We start from the raw sequence: 14,582 nt of genomic DNA on the forward strand, positions 1-14,582 counted from the left end.
TGTTCTCTTTGCTATCGTCTGCTCAAATCTGATAACGTGTACTGAAGAATTCGGCAACGTGTCCAAAAAAACCAAAAGATACCAGGAAAGTCGAGTACAGGCGGCCCCCCAACGTAAAACCATCCTGGAGCAAATTACATTATGACTGAGAAGACAGGCGTGGGCATATTTGTGACATCAACTGCAGTAAAGGAAGGTATGAAAAATGAACCAGTGAAAGGACTCGCGGTAAACCGGGTAGTTTCAATCTAAAGTTTTTAGACGCTACCTGCTTGCTTTATTTACGCCCTTCATAGGGCGCCAAAATGCCGATGCGAGTCCCGGACTTCCAAACCGCCTCGAATGACAGCTGCGACTGCTCGATTGTTCTGAGCCCTTTCGGAGAAACGGGTGCAGCTGTCAGCATTTCCAAGGTGCATTCTTCAGTGACGAAATCTGTCTAGAAGACCGACAGGGCATTGTTCGAAAACAAAAGGATTTAGGGTAACCACAATCCACTAATCAATAGACTGTGCTAGGTATTTGCATTCAAAACAAAGGTCAAAGGCCAAAAGAAAGCTTTCAAAATGATAAAAAAAATACAAAACAATAATGTTTAACTAAACATTGATTAACATTATTGACAAATGTATGTAGATAAAGTACACAGCAGCTTATTTTTTTCAGTTCAGCCTCTTTTATCATTAAAGCCCCAACTCTAGTTCAGCAGTTATAGCTGTAAAAAAATCAAGGACATGTCAGCTGCTTCATCAGACAAAATTGCCCTTTTAAAAATCTTACAATTTTTAGCAAAAAATGTAACAAACACAACACTGCTGGATTCTTAGTGATAGTGAAAGCACAAATAAAATACATAAACCAGAATTTAAGGAGTACAACGTGGTGTGGATTTGTCAACTTGACGACAGGCTGCCAGATCTATTCCCACTGCTGACCAGATGACCCTGTGGAAGGCACATGCACTCCATTTGTCAAAAACACATGAATAGAGATAGTGGGGCCATGTTTGGCCGAATTGCCTGTTTTCATCAGTTATGTTTTTCTTTGACGATGGGAATATGCTGTTGTTTGGTGTCTTGAAATGGTGTTCACTTTAAAAATCTATAACAAATATAAGAGTTTTGCTAAATGCATTGTATGCCTGATTGATTTTTTTTTTAATTCATTCATTGTGAGGCAATTTATAAAACCATTAAAAAGCACTGTACAATCTGGGTGCTTGATTGACTGGAGATGAAGTACTGATTTCTGTATATAGGCATTTAACCCCCATTCAAGCTTATGTTTTAATCAGAGCCCACTATGGTTACCTTTCATCAGCTGTGAAAGTTTCTAAGGGCTAAAAGGAAGTTCAGTTCATCTTTTCCATGTAGGTCAGGGTCACCATTGCATTGTGTTTTGGGGATTTCTGGTAAAGCTAATTCAAGAAGGGGTCTTTGAACCTGTAAAGGCTATCTAAACACTAGCTAAAAAGTAGATAAGGCTTAAATCGCTATAACAGCCAATGCCAATTTACACAAAACAACCTATCTGTGATCTGTGGTAATCACACAAGTTCGGAACTTGAGCTTTAGAGAAATGATTGACAATGTCAAAGGCTAACCTAATAGATTAGACTATTGCAATATGATGCTCTGCACTTTTGCACTTCAGTTTATTTGCTTTTACGTTGGCTGCCCTAACATTCCTATGCTTATTAAGTCTCAAGCTGTTGACAGAATCATGCACATCCTCCTAAATCTAGATCATATATCTTAAATCAGCTTTTGGTTCTTAACTAAGCAATGCAAAATAGCACATTTTGGGCTGTGTTCATTAGCTTAAGAGATACTTTGAAATGGAATATATGAGTGATATTCAACTTTGACACATACATTTATAATTGAAGCAGAATAGCCTTGGCATGCTTTGAGGGTATAGGATTCTTCCTCTTGAGATCATCAGGCTCCCATCGAGGCAGTTGTGTGGGAGGATGCTGGAAAACCTAGACAAAGTGATGGCGTGCTCACTGATTTGGATAAGTGAACCAAGTGATTAGCAGTTCTCATTACTCTTGGACCATTCACTAAATAATTACTGGTGCATTTTATCAGCAACTGCCAACCTTTCAAAACTGTATAGGAGCTCAAATCATTGCAGAATTTGCAGGAGAAAAGATGATAGTTTTTTGCATTTTTTTTTAAATTAGACCAATTGTAAGAAAGATCGATTTGGGACGGCTAATTTCCAGGAAACCCTAATAATATGTTTTGAAATTTCATATTTGGTAGTTGTTTTTAAAGCAAACTGAAAAGAGATAACTAATAAGTCGGGTGTAAGCACAAAAATTCGTAGATAATCCAAAAACTGGTGTTTTTATACTGCTTTCTTAGCTGCTTTTAAGACAATAATCTCTACAAGATTTAGGGGCTCATGACTAATCCCATCCCAAATAAATAGACATTTATGCCTCTGGATATGAAATCTTTTTGTTGTGTTTTAGGAGGAAAATAATGATTCGATTAGGGGAAGTTACAGATTTGAGGATTTCTGGAAAAATTACTCTAACTCAAGGAGCTAACTTTAGGAGGGTCTTTAGTTTTGGATAAAGAGTTGACAGTGTTTTTGTTTTTAGAGCTTTACACACGGTTCTAACACTGCTAAATGTAAGTGAAGGGCAGATAAGACCGATAGGTGTTTCAGAAATTAATCAAAAAGTTGTTCACCCATCAGCTTTCAGGAGCCATTTAGTTTGTCATAGTGTTACAGAAAGCTAAAACTTAAGCCAATCCCAGCAGCACTGGGCAGAAAGCAAGATTGACAACCTGAACAGGAACCACACATGAGACATGTCACCTTGCTTTCTGCCCAGTGCTGATGGGATAGGCTTAACCTTTAGCTTTCTGTAACACTATGACAAACCAAAAGTCAGGCATTAGGGATGGGGTTTGCTTGTGAGTCTCTGGTAGCCTGGTGACCCACATAACCTAGTAGGACTCAGTCCAACAAAAGTGGCATTGAGCTAAAGTGTGGGCTCACCACTAAGAAGGAGAAGGATGAGTGTTAAGTATAGTGCTAGTCGGGTCTCAGTGCCATAGACTTTATTCCAGTAAACCAAAGGTTCCTAACTGTTGTTTGCATGTATGGATCAAACAACTATTGAGAGCATTTGCTCTTTTTAGAGACATTAGAATGCTCAAACGGGTACTGTCTACTGACTCTGTAGTGTCAATGGAGACTTCAACACTCATATGGAAAAAACAGATTACTGAAGGAGTGTATTTATGAGAAATGACTTGTCTGATCAGAACATAACTGGCAAACTGTTTTTTGATTTCTGTGTGAGTCATTGGTTGTACATTACTTATACAATATTTGAATGTGAGGATGCTCATAAACATACTAGGCATTAGTGTACCTTGGATCAGAGGTCAATGTAGTCATGTCATATAAACTGAAAATGTATGTTCTAAGACACTTAAGTGAAGGGAGATCCTATTCATTACTTAGCAATGAGTTGGTATAAACAGGTTAGGCATTCATCCACTGGACAGACCCTTAAAACTAAAACAAGTAGCAAGGGCTTGCTGGAAATAACTAGTAGTTGCCTTTATGTGGGATGAGTGCAATGTTCTTCTTCTGAAGAGCTTCTCCTACATCTTGGAAAAAGTTAGAGATATACAGTCTGAATGGGCAATGTTCAAGGCCTCAGTACTAGCAGCCACTGCAAAAAGCTGCGACCAGAAAGTTGTTAGTGCATGGTGTGATAGTACTCTAAGACTTCATTGGTGGATACAAGGGATAAAGGAAGACATCAAGTTGAAATAAGACCTTACATACAATGTTAGCTTGAGGGTGTTCAGATTGAACTTTTTTGAGTGTTTCGGCACCATAAAAAGCAGCAGGTACAGCACCGGCAGAACTGAAAGCCCATGTGTGGGTATAGTTTAGTTAGGCCACTGATAATGACTTTCAGATGGTCTTAAAGAGGTGTGAAACACCATACGATTATTCAGAAAGAGTAACCAGGATGTTAACCAGGCCGATCTTGGCAAGGGTGGTGAAATGTTGGCCTTTGCTGACATTATCATTGAGAGGATTTAAGAGCAATAAATCTTTTGGATACTGGGTTAAGGAGGTGGTGACAGAAGCATTGGTTAGCTTCAACTGCTATGACTAAATATCTCCATATAAGCAAAATTACTGACCAGAAATTCTGAAAGCACTTGTGAGGTTATTCTGATTACTAAGCCTCATCAGTGTTACATGGAAGGAGGGAACAATACCTCAGGATTAGCAGATGGGAAATGGGGTTCTCCATTTATAAAAGGGGAAAAAGATGTTTTTTTCCATTTACCATAGGATCACATTCAGCCTCTCCAGGAATGCCTATGCCAGGGTACTGAGCCAGATTTCAGCCTACATCGGTGCCAGTCTATACTATGACTGATATGAACTACAACGCAATTATGAGAGGTCTACCAAGATGAAACCCCTATTACCTTAGAGGTTCTCAGGGGAATGAGATTATGAAGCTAAACTAGTCAGATCTCAGCAAGCTACAGGTAGAAAATGACAGCAATCAGTATAGTAAAATGTACCAGATGTCCCCTCCTTAGTCATATACTTGAGTAAATGCTCTGAGAGCTACAATACTTGAAAGAAAAGAATCAGCAGTTGTGGCAAACTGTGTTTAAAATGAAGTGCAGGATGATAATGGATGAAACTTTGTTATCTGTTTGCTTACTAAGAATAAAGATTTATCAATAGGCTTTCAAGTCGACTCAAAATTCACATTTTCCAAGGCACCACATTGTTCCAGAGTAGATCTATCAACCCAGAGATTACGTGTAAATGATCAGTTGGAAACAAAATCTATTATTACTGTCAACAAAGTCCAGGATTACCTTAACACAAGACATGGCTCTTTGGGATCTGTGAGGAAAAAAAGCTGTAAATAAAGAACAGCCAAGATCACTACTACTAATGAGCCCAAGATGAACATCCCTTATTATAACAGGCTTGAGGGGGCCTGTCATGTGAGTAAATTCAGCATGAACAGGCTGAGGAATATAAGAAAGCAGTAATTTTAAGTAAGTTAGGTTAATTTGCATAACAGAATTAAGAAACACATCAGTTTGCACCAATCAAAATATAGACAAATGGTATAATCTTTAGCAAAGTTATAACTTTTGTATATCTAAAGGTCCCAAAATAGTAAACAGATTAAAAGTCAAATTAATATATAAAGAGGAACGTCTTAGATGTAAATTCTTACTGAAGACAAAGTAAAAAGTATTAATTGTTGTTATATCATTGTTACCTTGGAAATGTGCTGGGTACAAATGGTACAGAATGTCTTAGTTAAATAAGCAGTCACATTCAGTAGCACTTTACAAATTTATGCAAAAAGTTCTTTCCTAATAGATCCTTACCATTTCACCCATTGTAAATGTAGATGGCATGACAAGTCTCAGACCGAGCTGATCTCAAAGGTTATTGTCAGTATCAATAAAGAATGATCATGATAGATGCCCCAAAACCACAGATTTCTCCTGGACAACAGATCACAATGATTCAGTGGCGCAGTGCTAGTGAGTAGTGAGTAAAGCGCTATACAAATGTACAGAATTATTATTATTATTAATTTTACTATCCTCCTACACCTTACAGCTGAGAAAGAATTTGTAGAGGTCCCATTTCATCCATTCCATATTTCATAAGTGTAAATAAAGTTCCCAAAAATCAAGAGTTCTATTTTGCCATTTAATGCCACTGAGTGCTCCTAATGTAAAAATCTGTTAGAGCACTTGAAGTCTGCGAAGGCTCCACTAATTGCAACTCCCTCTTCCCAATATGGACACAACTGCGTTTTTGACTAAGTACCGTGAACAGCCTCATCATCTAGGACTACACAGATTTGATTAAACTGCTGCATGGCCCAAAAGGAGACTTTAAGAAGCAGAGACACCTACATGAAACCTGTTCTGCTATAAATTAATTTTTGTGATTGGCATGAGTTTGAATGGCAAGCACAATGCACAGGCAAAAAAGTTTTAGGTTGTGAAGAATCTGAGGATTATTTGTCCTTGTTCTGAGCAACTGTATCTGTGGCTAGATGTTTGACTTTCTAACAAATAGGCCCTATTCACTAAGGGTCTGCAACATGAGCTTCTCCACACTGTTCACCAACATTGGCATTCTGCAAGACTGCTGCCTCAGTCAACTGCTATACATTCTACATATGGATATCTAGGATGGTGTTCTGGTGGCAACAACGTTGTTTTACTTTATTTACTATCATTACGAGGTATCCTATATTTAGTAAACCTAAGAGGATTTAATTACACGTATGTTTAAAGCATGTGCAGCAGAAGAAGGGTTCAAAAAGAGAAGGTAAATGCAGCTAAAGCTTCAGCAAAGTCTAAACTGGTCTCAGGTTCACAATAGGCCTGCCAGAGACTGACTCAGAAGAGGCAGACAAAGGAGTTGAAAAAGACAGGCAAAGGAATGTATCTGCTGGGACCTCACGCTGCAGCATCAGTATCAGGATTGGGACTTTGCAAAGTGTGGTCTAGACTCACTTAGGAAGGCAAATGGGAGAGGTCTGGGGGGTTGGAAAGAAAACAAGTTAATTCTCATCTATCCTTTCTACCCCCTGTAGTGGGTTGGCGCCCTGCCCGGGATTGGTTCCCTGCCTTGCGCCCTGTGTTGGCTGGGATTGGCTCCAGCAGACCCCCGTGACCCTGTGTTCGGATTCAGCGGGTTGGAAAATGGATGGATTTCTACCCCGGCAACTATAAGTGCCAACATGATAATAGGCTCTGTAGCCACAATTCTCAGCTATCATATGAAATCAAGATTAAAGCTATTATATGAAACAACATACTACTTTTATTTAAGTTTACAAAGTGTCCTCAAAAATCCAGAAGCAGTGTCTCTCAGAACAAACGGTGAACTTTGTGAGCTGGACTGTCAAAAGTCTCGGTAATGATCTAAAGGTAAAAAAAGTATTTTTTCACTTAACAGGCATAAATCCCAAGATTTTACAGGAGACTCACTAAACAAGCATTGAATAGTTTTGGTTGTAAAGAGACTGGATTGGCCAAATCTTTCACTCCTGGTATACAAAGAAAACTATTTCTAGTATCAAATGTAGTATCTGATCCTTAAGGGAGATGTGTCATGGTGATGGGTAATTTATTTCAATCCTACACACTCATCTCTGCTGCTGACTTAACCCCTTGTCATTAGCCACTGAGAACTGTACAGAATTCATCTCTAAGCAAACTGATTATTTTCTAGAAAATAAATACACACCCTCAGAGGTCTCTGCAGAACTACTATTGGATACTCTGAAGGCTTTTTTTAAGAGGACAGATTATTTCAAATCTTACCCACAAAAATAAATAAATAGGAAACCGAGAAGGCATCAGAGCTAGTCAATGACATTACCAGAATAGATGAAAAATATGGCAGGTCTCCAAATGAGGCACTCTATAGTAAAAGACATGTTTTGCACTCAGAATTTAACCTCCTGACAGCAAAAGAAACAGAACAGCTCATCGTTAAAGTATGATATCAACACTATGAACATGAAGAAAAGGCAAATACGATCTTAGATCAACAAATCCACAAACAGGAAGTTCGCAATACAATAACAGAAATTACCAACCAGATGGAGAAAAAGTTATCTATCCATCCATCCACTATCCATCCCACTATATCTTAACTACAGGGTCACGGGGGTCTGCAGGAGCCAATCCCAGCCAACACAGGGCGCAAGGCAGGAAAAAAACCCTGGGCAGGGTGCCAGCCAACCGCAGGGCACATACACACACACCAAGCACACACTAGGGACAATTTAGGATTGCCTATCCACCTAACTTGCATGTCTTTGGACTGTGGGAGGAAACCCATGCAGACACGGGGAGAACATGCAAACTCCACGCAGGGAGGACCCAGGAAGCAAACCCAACTGCGAGGCAGCAACGCTACCACTGTGCCACCGTGCCACAGAGAAAAAGTCATAGACCATAAAATATAACCCACATATTTAGAGAGTACTATAAGTCCTTATATTTTCCCCATTTTAAACATGACAAGACACAATGTACTGTGTTTTTTGATGCATTACAAATGCCACAGCTAGATACGCTTAGTGCAGAGGAACTGGATAAACCTCTGACACTCTCAGAATTACTAGATGCTATAAACTCACTCCAATGTGGGAAAGCAGAAGGCCCTGATGGATATCCAGTGGAATTTTATAAAAAAAATTTCAAATAAGTTAGCTCCACTACTATCAGCAATATAGATGCCAGAGACAACAAAATTCTACCTCAAAGTTTTCGCCAAGCATTAATTACCATCTTCCCAAAGAAAAATTAGGACCTAATAAAATGTGCATCATACACACCAATTTCACTTCAGATTAATGATGTTAAGATACTTTCCAAAGTTTTAGCTAGAAGGACTGAGAAAGTGCTTCCCTCTGCAATATCACAAGATCAAACCAAATCTATTAAAGCTAGACACTTAGCTTCTAATGTTCAGCATTTGTTTAATGTACAGTAATACACTCATCCATAAAATCTAACACACCAGAGCTATTATTATTTTTGGATGCAGAACAAGCTTTTGACATGGTTGAAAGGGACTACCTATTCACTGCATTGCACAAATTTGGGTTTGGTGGAAATATATGGGCATGGATCAAACTACTTTATACCAGGCCAGAAGTCTCTGTTTGTATTAAAAACATTATTTCAAACTTCTTCAAACTAGAACGTGGTACTCGACAAGAATGCCCCCTATCACCGTTGCACTTTGCAACTGCCATTAAGCCATTGGCCATTCACTTTTGATAAAGGGGTTTACCAGAGAAGGACTTGAACAGAAAATATCACTATAAGAAAATGATATGGTACTGTATATATTAGACCCACAAACTTCTGTACCAGCAGTCCTGAATGCACTAGCAGAATTTCAAAATATATCTGGAATTAAAATTAATTTGAATAAAAGTGTGCTTTTTCCAGTGAATTCTTTAGTACACAATATTAGACTGGACAATTTCCCATTTACTTCAGCAGATCAGTTCAAATACCTAGTGGTAAACATCACAAGTAAATATAAAGATCTGTATGGAACAGATGGTCTACCCTCCATCTCACATTAGCAGGGAGAATCAGTACTGTCAAGATGAACATCTTTCCCAAGCTTCTATTTCAGAGCATCCCCATATACATTAACAAATTGTTTTTTAAGAAATTAGATTAAATTATAACCTAATTTATTTGGAATTCAAAACATCCAAAGGGGAACTCTACAATGACCTAAAGCAGAAGGGGGCATGGTACTACCTAACTTTCAATTTTATTACTTGGCAGCAAATATACAATCCCTAACCCATTAAAAGTTGTGTTTGGTGTACTCTCAGATGGACTCAAAGTGGAGAAGGACAAATTGATTGTAATTGACTTTACTGCACTACTAGCACGTAGACTTATCTTACTGGAAGAATCCACAGCCCATCTGTTATAAGTCAGTGGGTAAGTGATATTCTATTCTATTTAAAATTGGAAAAAAATAAATTCTCAATTACTGGATATGTTCAAAACCTTTTTTTAAAATATGGCAAGATCTAATTAATCAAACCTTAGAATTAGCATTTATAGAAGGGAAAAGGATGTTCTCCTTTCTTTATTTTTTTTTTACAAATTTGCTCTTGTTGTAGGCTCTTCTCTTTCTCTCTCAGTGGGGGTTTGAATTATGGCTTGTTAAGTTTGACTTGATTGTATGGAATGTTGTTTTCTTCAAATAAAATCAATAAAATAAAAAAAGCAGTTGGTGACATGTTGACATCAGGATCAGGAGGTCATCAGCTTGCATGAAGCTAAATTTAAGATTCAGAAATTGGTTGAAGTCCTGCGGTGGGTTGGCACCCTGCCCAGGATTGTTTCCTGCCTTGTGCCCTGTGTTGGCTGGGATTGGCTCCAGCAGACCCCCGTGACCCTGTGTTCGGATTCAGCGGGTTGGAAAATGGATGGATGGATGGATGGAAATTGGTTGAAAGGCATTATTTGCACTATAACTTAAATATTCTAGCAGATTATGTGACTTATGGGAAGCTGCTCTTAGAACTTGTCTAGCTGTCAGATTGGAGTCAATGCTGTCCTGTTTTTCAGAAATACACTTAACTTAGATAACTACTACTAATGTAGATGAGGACAGTAAATCTGTTTTTACCACACAGCCTTAGGTGTGTCCTCTAAAATACCAAACCATAACCTGCTCAGAAGCATAATGTACCAGCTCTCCAGAGACTGTAGGTGAGCTTTCTGCACAAGCAGGTGTAATTTGTCTTCTCAGCCTTGCTTTTTTTTTTTCTTTTTAGGAGGTTAAAGCATTGTTGGCTGGGAAGTCATGGTCCTCTAGTGGTAGACCAAATTACTTCTGCCTCAAGTTCTATTACTGTAATGGCCTTATCAGAGTTTGTGGTTAACTATATCATAGAGGAAAAATGGAAGCGAAACCAAACCTCCAATAGTGCTTGACTCCAAACATACAATCATACATCAATATTATATTATTTTTCAAAAAGTACCGCTCCTCAAAACGGGACGACTATAATATGCGCTGCCCACCTGGAGTGGCAGCAGAGAAAAAAAAAAAAATTCGGGGTGCGAACAACCAACACTACTTTCCTACTACACCAACCTAAGTACAGAAACACACCAGTGAATGCAGAATTCAAGTTCAAAAATGATTATTAGAAGAAATTACACACACTTACTGTAACAAAAACCTCTATATACATATTATTGTGCTGCAGAGCTTCCCACCCCACACAAATCACGGCACAAAACACTTAACCACATACGCCACTAATACATAAATTTAACAAAGAGAAAAAGAAAAAAATAATGTATTCGTAGTCCTTTAAATATTCTCTGTTAGGGATGACTGTCTCAGTCTGTGGTGGGGAATGGTGCGCCGAACCAAACCTCCTGTTCCAGGAAATGCACAGATCAACAGTCCCTTGTGCTGGCCCATCATATTATTATTATTATTATTATTACTGAATACCTTCACCAGAAAAGGAAAATAATTTGTCCTGAAATGAACCCGGATTCACATTATGTTTTCCATGTGGTGTCAATCTCTTTCCCTCTCACCTTTTCCTTTTATGACGTCCACTTCTCTCTTGACTTTGCACTTCCCTGTCCTTTTTCCCGCCATCCATTAACATACTGTTGGCTCCTCCCCATACAGTCTGTTTGGGCCCGCCAAGCCAGGTGCTCCCCTCCCCATGTGCCATTGGCCGGCCTTACTAATTAAGCAATTCCACCAGTAACAGGAATGGGAAAGGTGAAAACTCACAGTGATACACACACATATTCCAGACAACCATTACACTGGTACAGTATAGACTGTTAGTCACAGAGAAAACACTCTCAAATTATGGTCTGAACACTTACTGTATTTCTAAGGGAGAGAAAATGAACATGCTGATGTCTTTTTAGCTTTACATCCTACCTCCAGACCCTATAGGCCAAACAAAAAGCAGAATTTAAAATTCTTGACTCCACCACCTCTTCCACCATATATACACACACACCTACAAATACACACATTTGGATGTGTAGGTCATTTAAATCAGCCTTTTCTAATACACTGGAGGCACAGACTGTCACTGAAAGTAAAGAAAATGTCAGGATCTTAAATTCAGAAAACTTATTATATACAACATATCCTCTGATATGGCAGATATTGTTCTGCTAGTCACTTTACCCATGGATGGACACTGCCCACCTGGGTTTTTAGTTCCAGCTGAACCTTCTGAATTTTCTTCTGGCAAGAGGGAATGTGGCTAACTGCTAGGATGGAGTTATTGACACTTGGTGATGCATGTACTGTATATTCAGGAAACTATAGCAAGAGACAGTACCATATATCAGAGAAACTGTTACCAAACCAAACCACTAAACTGCGAAAAAAGTAAAACAACCAAACGACATGCTATGACCAAAATATAGGCACAAAACTGTTAGCAAAGTCAAGAGGCGGACAGATAACAGTTGATAAGCAAATGACACTCCCTAGTTAAGAGCTCACACACTGAAGTTGTTTGAGGTAGGAATCCTTAATCTCAGACACTACACTGAATGTGGCGTGGGGTTATAAAGCATGGCATCACTGATGTGGGTCATCCTCATACCTGACCTATTCATAAGCTTATTCCTCTACCTGCCCTAAATGAATAGGTTCAATATGGGCTGGACCTTTCCAGTAGGCAACTTTATTATATTCATTTAGGTGTGGCATTATTAAAAATGTCAGGGTAATTTAGGAAGTTTCCCTTTAAGTGATGCCTAAGGGTTAATTGACCCGTGGATGTTGAAAAACAGGATTAAATTTGTACCTCCAAATGTGGATGTGTGTGCTGTTTAGAAAGCTATGTTTGTAAGTTACCATTTCTTTAACCTTACATCATGGACATCATTTAAATTCTGACCAAGTTGGGATTATTTTTGATCAAGTGTCCCTGACCTTAAGTATTGAACATCATTACAATGATGCAAGCAGGTCTGTAAGATGGGTGCATAAAAGAAACTTGAATTATGCCCACAGGATGGTTGGAGGTGTGGAGGCCCCCCAAATTCTTCACCACATGACTCAAGACATGTTATTTCCATTTGGTGTAGCTGTTTAGAGCTGTATAAAAAATGAAAAGTTATTCCAATCTTATGTTACAATCTGAATATCATATACAGTAAATGCTGCAATCCAACTTTGAAAAATAAGTAAGTTACTGTTTTACATAAAATGAATCTCATACTAATGCTTTCATCATTACTCATGCTCAATTTAATAAACCTAGTTCAGAATAAATGACGGATGAATGAATATGTGAATACTGCAGAACACAGAATATGAATATTAATCTCAATATTATTTTATCATAAATATAGTAAAGTAGAATGGTGGCACAATGGGTATTGTTGACCATGGGCATGGTTGTTAAGTGATACATTTTCTAAACTATTTCTGATGACTGAACTTTACTCTCTATATGTCAATTTTTAAGCATTTTACATAAAACCTAGCTTGATACATGGCAATGTTACTATGCATATTTCTGTGATTAATCCCCTTATAGGTGACATTTAATGTTACATATTTAGATACTTAATGCAATTATATAAAATTTGACTTTCTGCCTTGATATGTTTCAGATTTGCCCCACTACTTCTATATATATTAAGAAATCGATCCTGTCTATACACCCATGTCACACTTAACTTCATACACTGTTTCAGCAGTTTACTCTTTATTTATCAAATAACAATAATGACCATATCAACCTCTTTTACTTTATATATTCAATAATAGACTTGGCTTAACACATTTAGAATTCACTCCATATGGAGTATATAATATTTTCTTCCATTTATATGAACATTTATTATATTTGTTTGCATAAATAGCAGATTCAAAATATCTTATCTTGAAATGTTGAGAAAACTGGAATAATGTCTTCATTTCCAGGCTTCATCCCTGTGGATGTCTAAGGAGCGACCCCTGCTGTTGATGTCGGTTATTACATTACATACGTTTTAAATTGGTAAACTAGCTATTTAGCTACACACACGCTCCCACTAGCAAAGACAGAGAAAGCATGTAAAGGGAACTTACATTTACATGTACTAATTTGGCTGACACATTTATCCGAGGCAGCTTAAAACATCTGAGATGCAATTGGTTACATTTCTTTAGTTTTTTCCAATTGGAGCAGAGGCAGGTGACGTGACTTGCTCATGGTCACACCGTGTCAGTAATGGGATCTGAACCTACAACCTCAGGGTCTGAAGTCCAGAGCTTTGACCAGTAAACCACACTGCCTTCATAAAGATAATATTAACTATAATGGAAAGTTACTTTCACTTACAAGCCAGTAATATCCACTTTATTAATGCATGAATTTTGTGTAGCTGTTGTGTACTTTAAAAGTTGGAATACATTCTTATATTAAGCATGTTTTTACAGACATTCTGTCACCTATGCTGCCAGGAAAGGTGCTGGCTCCCAGAACTGCATAAATGGGTTGAATAATCAATGGACAGATGGATGGTTAGATGGATGTTTTTATCATTCTAAATGTTAGAAAATGGATGGATGAATTATTTTGAAGGTCACAATTAAGGGTAAAAGGATAAAAGCATTAGACATGTCACAGTCTTTCATAAGTTGGAGAGTAGTATGTGGAATATAATTGACTAAGTTTAGTTAAAAGCATTAAGACAAAAGTAAATATAAAATGCCGGTGCTTTAAGAATTGTCTATATGAGATGCATCAGGTGCCATGAGGGCACTAACCACGAGCTAGCGGAAGTTCACCTGATCAATCGAGAATAGTCAATTAATGTAACATGCATGTCTTGAAATTACTGAAGGAAAACTGAAGTACTGGAGGAAAAACAAAAAACAAAAAAAACACATGCACACTTAGCAAAATGAATTCAGGTTTGCAAAACCGTGTCACCTAAATGCCTTGTCCAATGGAAAAAATGTCAATTTGTTCCTTGTTGAACCCCCTT

Source organism: Erpetoichthys calabaricus, chromosome 14 (genome assembly GCF_900747795.2).
Source record: "Erpetoichthys calabaricus chromosome 14, fErpCal1.3, whole genome shotgun sequence".
Classification (NCBI taxonomy): Eukaryota; Metazoa; Chordata; class Cladistia; order Polypteriformes; family Polypteridae; genus Erpetoichthys; species Erpetoichthys calabaricus.